General features: G+C 40.9%; 1 long non-coding RNA gene across 5 annotated transcripts in view; it reads right to left on the reverse strand.

Annotated features, from left to right (window-relative positions):
* The window catches only part of LOC308572319, a 67821-nt gene extending 62027 nt beyond the window's left edge, over window positions 1–5794 (reverse strand). For 3 of the 5 annotated variants that reach the window (XR_014001710.1, XR_014001711.1, XR_014001713.1), the window contains exons 1-2: window positions 4421–5113; window positions 1453–1579 (exon numbers count right to left, since the gene is read on the reverse strand). This is a non-coding gene — a long non-coding RNA (uncharacterized lncRNA). Of the gene's footprint in view, window positions 1–697; window positions 1107–1452; window positions 1580–4420; window positions 5114–5685 lie in introns of those variants that run through there. The other 2 variants (XR_014001712.1, XR_014001714.1) reach the window with 2 other exon arrangements.
* Between the last annotated feature and the right edge of the window lie 206 nt (window positions 5795–6000).

Genomic DNA, 6000 nt, shown 5'->3' on the forward strand with positions numbered 1-6000 from the left:
TTTTTCTAGAAAAAGAGGTGTTGGAACACACCATAAATGCCTCTGTTGTTTCCTTACAATGGCAATGGCACCCACCAGGGAGGTGCCCAAACTGAGTTCTGGCAAGTTCTGGCTGGACAACCAACCAAAAGCCCTTCCCAAAATCAGTATCCTTCATATAAAACAACACAAACAATACAAAAGGTGGGAGAATCAAGAGTTCCTTTAATTCTTTCTTCTCCTTAGTTGTTCTCTGCTGTTCAGTTCAGGCTTCAGAACAATAATATAGCATTTAGGGGCAAAGATGCAGCCCAATAACCCAGCACTGGAGACCAAGATGGAGAAGATCTCCACAGCCACCATGTATTTCCCTTTTGTGCTCAGAAAAGTTGGGATAAAGGACAACCAAACACTGCAAAATAGCAACATGCTGAAAGTAATAAACTTGGCTTCATTAAAGCTATCAGGTAGCCTGCGGGCTATAAAGGCCACAATGAAGCTGGTAAAAGCCAGGAGACCCATGTATCCCAGGCAACAATAAAACATAGCAATGGACCCCTCATTACATTGCAGAATGATTTCTTCAGTTACTGAGTGCATGTCTAAATCAGGGAATGGTTGAGAGGTTGATAACCACACAATACAAATACTTACTTGGATAACGCAACAGAAAAGGACAATGGAATGAGACAGTCTTTTCCCTACCCACTTCCTCATACTGGAACCTGGTTCGGTGGTCATGAAAGCTACAACCACAGTGTTGGTTTTGGCCAACACACAAGAAATGGCCACTGAGAAGATGATGCCAAAAGTTGGTTGTCGGAGGAGGCAAGTCACTTTGCCAGGTTGGCCAAAGAATAGGAAAGAAGAGAGAAAGCAGAGTAGGAGGGAGACAAGGAGAGTGTACGTAAGGTCCCGGTTGTTTGCTTTGACAATGGGGGTGTTTCTATGCTTAATGAATATTGCTAGCACAAAAGTTGTGACTAGAGAAAAAGAAATAGCAATTGAGGCTAAGCTGATCCCTAATGGTTCTTCATAAGAAAGAAAGTTCAGAGTTTTGGTAGCACATCTGTTTTTGTTCTTGTTTGGATACTGATCTTCTGGGCACATGAAACAGTCGTCCATATCTGAAAGGGGAAAAAAATAGAACAAGTTCACATTCCAGTGGCAATTTATTTAAGATTCATGGTGAATTTCTCTGCCTCTCACATGGTAGCTACTGCTCCTATTAATTTGAATCCATTTGTTCAAGGGTTAGCGTATTGGAATAGAATGTATCTATTATAGTAATGTACAGCATGTAAGAGTTGTATTAACAAATGGAATACTGGGAGTGACGGAAAGCTGCATAACATCCTTTTTGGTGCATTCTGGCACTCCAACCATGAAATTAGGCAAAAATCAATTTATCAAAAGGTGATGCCTTTGCCTTGCCTAACAGACATTTATTCTTTCTTTATGTTCATAACATACCACTCTGGTTTGAAATCTTCCCTTCTGGGCATGGGACACAATCATAGCAGCAAAATTTCCCCTCTTCCTTCCTTTTCTTCTGATTGCCAGGGTGACAGTAGTCATTGCACACAGAAATAGGCACCACCTGTCCACAAACAGAGAAGATGTTTTAAAATAATAATATAAAAAGTTCTGCTGTTCAAAGAAATTACGTAAATACTCAGTAATGCACCCTAAATGGCCTCGGCCCAGTATACCGGAAGCTTTTCCACCTGCATCATTCTGCCCGGACACTGAGGTCCAGTTCCGACGGCCTTCTGGCGTTTCCCCCTCACCGCGAGGTGTGAGGTTACAGGGAACCAGGCAGAGGGCCTTCTGGTGGTGCTGCCTGGTGGAACGCCCTCCCATTAGATGTCAAGGAAATTAGCAACTATCAGACTTTTAAAAGACCAGATGTCTGACCAGAAGTCAGCCCTGTTTAGGGAAGTTTTTAATGTTTGATGTTTTATTCTGTTTTTAATCTGTTGGGAGCCACCCAGAGTGGCTGGGGAAACCAGCTATAAATAAATTATTATTATCATCGTCATCATCATCATCATCATCACCACCACCACCATCATCAGGATATAGCCTTGATATTGCCCTCTTCCTCTTCAGGGGTAACGAACTTTTTCCCAGTGGTCATACGCAAAAATGTGGGGTTTGCATACTAACTGCAAAATTGGACAATGAATGTAACGCTTACCTTTGTAACTTGCAATGCAGCTAAGTACACATGCATACACCAATGAGAGGGGGCATGACCTGGTAGGTATTTGAGGACCAAACAGATCTGGTCTGCATTAGCCTCTGGTACTGAGGTTCTCCACACACAATGTCAGAAAGTGTAGCTTCAAGCCCTGCCTGGATATGCAAGGGACTGACATTCTTTCCCCATTCAAAGCTTTGTTCTGGTGACCACAACCCAGTAGAAATTGTGATGGCCGCTTGTGGCATCATAACAATTTTGTTCTGAAATTTGTAGAACCCTCCCATATTTAAGAAAGACACAACACCAACACTTCACCTGCCAAAAATACAGCATTGTTTTGGCAAGGCAAAATGTTGTATCTGAATTTTGGATGTGAAGGGCAGTAAGATTCTCTAGGTAAAGGTAAAGGTAAAGGACCCCTGGATGGTTAAGTTCAGTCAAGGTGCCTATGGGGTGCAGCGGTCATCTCACTTCAGAGCGCATGGAAACGCCGTTTACCTTCCGGTCACAGTGGTACCTATTTATCTAGGAATGCAGGTGGTGCTGTTGTCTAAACCAAAGAGCCTCTTGGGCTTGCTAATCAGGAAGTTGGCAGTTCAAATCCATGTGATGGGGTGAGCTCCCATTGCTTTGTCCCAGCTTCTTCCAACCTAGCAGTTCAAAAGCATACCAGTGCAAGTAAATGAATAGATACTGCTGTGGTGGGAAGGTGAACAGCATTTCTGTGTGCTCTGGCACTTGTCACGTTCCTCCATGCACCTGTAGCAGTTTAGTCATGCTGGCCAAATGAGTCAGAAAGCTGTCTTTGGCTCCCTTGGCCTGCAGCAAGACGAGTGCCCCACCCTGTATTTGCCTTTGACTGGACTTAACCTTCAAGGGGTCCTTTATCCTTACCTTTTCACCTATTTATCTATTGCGCTGGCATGCTTTCGAACAGCTAGGTTGGCAGAAGCTGGAACGGAGCAACAGGAGCTCACCCCGTCATGGGGATTCAAACTGCTGACCTTCCAACTGGCAAGCCCAAGAGGCTCAGTGGTTCAGACCACAGTGCTGCCTGCGTCCCCTTTCATATTCTCCATGGTCCTATCCAGTAGAAACAGAAATGATTGTACAGAAAAGGGGGTTTTCATGTACCCAAATGACGCATCCAGAAAATGAAGGGAAGCCAAAGAATACCCTAGAATCCAAACCTGGTGAATACCATTGTACCACACAATCATGTCCTCATGAATGATGAATTCTTTTCCTTCAAGAGCCTCAGGATCCACCCATCCAACTTTCACTTGACGGAAGGACTTGTTTGGGAATGTGACAAAATTCATGATGTCAAATCCACCCCCTCTTTCTCTTTTATCATTAAATGAAACTGTTTCTTTAGCTGAGTTATTAAAATAAATTCTTTGAAGAAAAGAGTGGAGCTAATTGAAAGAGAAAGAGACAGCATAATAACTTAGTGAACATTTGCAAAAACCCACCCTAACCAATATTGTTTAAATAGCTTCATCCAACAAAGATCAATACATAAAGCTATTTTGCAACAACCAAGGGAAAATATATGCTGCAAATGTAAAATGTTTTAAACATTGGTTGAAAACTAAAACTAAAAATTAAAAATCCAGGCCCAATATACTCAGAAAACTTCATCTGTGAATGAAAAATACAACACTATTGCGGGCATTCAATACTAGTTCTACTCATAGTAGAACTCTTGAATTTAATGGACATAACTAAATTAAGTTTGTTAACTTTACTGGGTCTACTCTGAGTAGGACAATTCCAAAATATCAGATGCTCACAATAACTCAGAGTAGGACTTTCATTGGGGATCCCCGTGTTCTGTACAACAATATTATTGTTAAGTTACTGCGTCCATTATCTGTACTTTCTGGAAATGAGTCAAGGCATTCTTATTTTCCATGTGATTTTCCAGATTGATGAAAAGATCTCTGCCTAGGTGTTCATTTTCTGTTGTTTTTAAGCCTTAACTCTGCTTTTCTTCTTCTAATTTAAAAATCATTGTAGCTTTTTTTCTTTAATGATCATCTTGGGAAGGCAGTGCACAAATCCATTATTATTATTATTATTATTATTATTATTATTATTATTATTATTATTATTATTATTATCCTTATTATCATTATCATTACATTAGTTAGTTGTGAGTGGCTATCCATATGTAGTAGCGCCTTGCACAAATTAGTTCATTGAAATAAGGTTTCCTTTCCATGACATTACCTGCCAAGGCTGTGGCTCTTGAAGTTCAAATCTTTTATAGCGCAACATTATCCGGTCCTTCATTCTAGTAGAGTAAATGGCTTGCAAAGCATGAGCCACAACGTAGACAGCATTGTAGATACTGTAGCTGTGGCCAGCCACACTCATTTCAAACAGTGGCTCAGGAAGCCTCTCCAATCTCTCCTCACCAGTACATGTTTCATTTACTTTGGTTGGCTCATGAGGAGTTGGAAATGTACAGTCAAATGCTTGCTCCCAGAAGTCCTTGAGGAAACCATTTCCTGAGGTCCAGTAAGGCTTTGCAACTTGAAGAAAATGCTTGAACCCTGTAAGTTCTTTTGAATGACTTGAGAACGCAATGGTGCCTTGAAAGAACTGGAGATCCCATCCTCTTTGAAAGCCTACTAATACAAAATCAGTCTGGGTTGTCAAGATCCACACTTTTCTTAACGACATGATTTCATTATTTATAGGATCCCGCATAACTATAATTACTGTCAGCCACGTCAGTGTCAAAGATTCTCCATAAATGATAAATGTACTGGCTTTATCATCTGTGAATGGTATATAAATATTTGAGGCTAGGTCAAGAACATCACCAATTTCATTGTAATGGGGTATGTGTGGGATTTGCCGTGTGAAGGCTGAGCAGATTCCATTCTGGTAAAACAAGGACTCCATTGTCCGTAAGAAATGTTCTCCACTGTTATCATTCACAGTAAAGAGTCCAATCCATGTCCATCCAAAATGCTTCAACAATGTGATAATCCCCATGTACTCTTGGGTTTCATTGGGCACCATGTGGTACAAAGACATAACCTGTCTTTTATCGCTCTCCTTTGAAGGAAATGAACCATATGTCAGCTAAAAATAAATGATGAAATAGGGTAGAGATGTGTTAGGGCTGTTATATGTGAGAATGTGCTTGTCTGTCAATGAAATATTTCTTGAAGTTGTTTGTAGGTTCTGTGAGTATTATACTAGAAGTATTTCAGCTAAACTTTCTAGAGATATGGAAACAGTATACCATTTCTAGGAATTGTCATCCCTCAGGAATTGTAGAGGGAGTGGTTTCTTCAATTCCACTTTTTATCAACAGTTGTTCAGATATTGTATTCAGGGATCAATGGAACCCCAAACCCCAATAACTCAGAGTCCCTCAATATGAACCTTTTTTGCTTCCATCTGCAGCATAGGAATGGCAGACAAATGACACAGGAACAGTGTTATTTATGGAAATTCCCATGTCTCCAATACATTCCTACCTGTGGAATGCTGTACAAGTCTAAGATGTCTGCCATATGGAAAGACGTGTCAGAGCCAAGTCCTCCGATGATGGCTATGAGGTTTTTCTGGGTGTCACATTTGTAGTTGGGGACAAATCTATGCAACTTGAAGAGCAGACCTAGAGTGCTACAATAGGTCATCCTTGCATCATAGTAGCTGTCATGGATGTGGAACCCAAGTGTGACATTGGGTAAGATCTTTGAATTCTCATTGATCTCTCTCACAGCAAATGCCACAGCAATGGTGTGCTGGTAGAATTTTGTCAGCATTCTACAAACAAAGCAATTTAATTT

The sequence above is a fragment of the Podarcis bocagei genome, assembly GCF_964188305.1.
Source record: "Podarcis bocagei genome assembly, chromosome: 13".
Taxonomy (NCBI): Eukaryota; Metazoa; Chordata; class Lepidosauria; order Squamata; family Lacertidae; genus Podarcis; species Podarcis bocagei.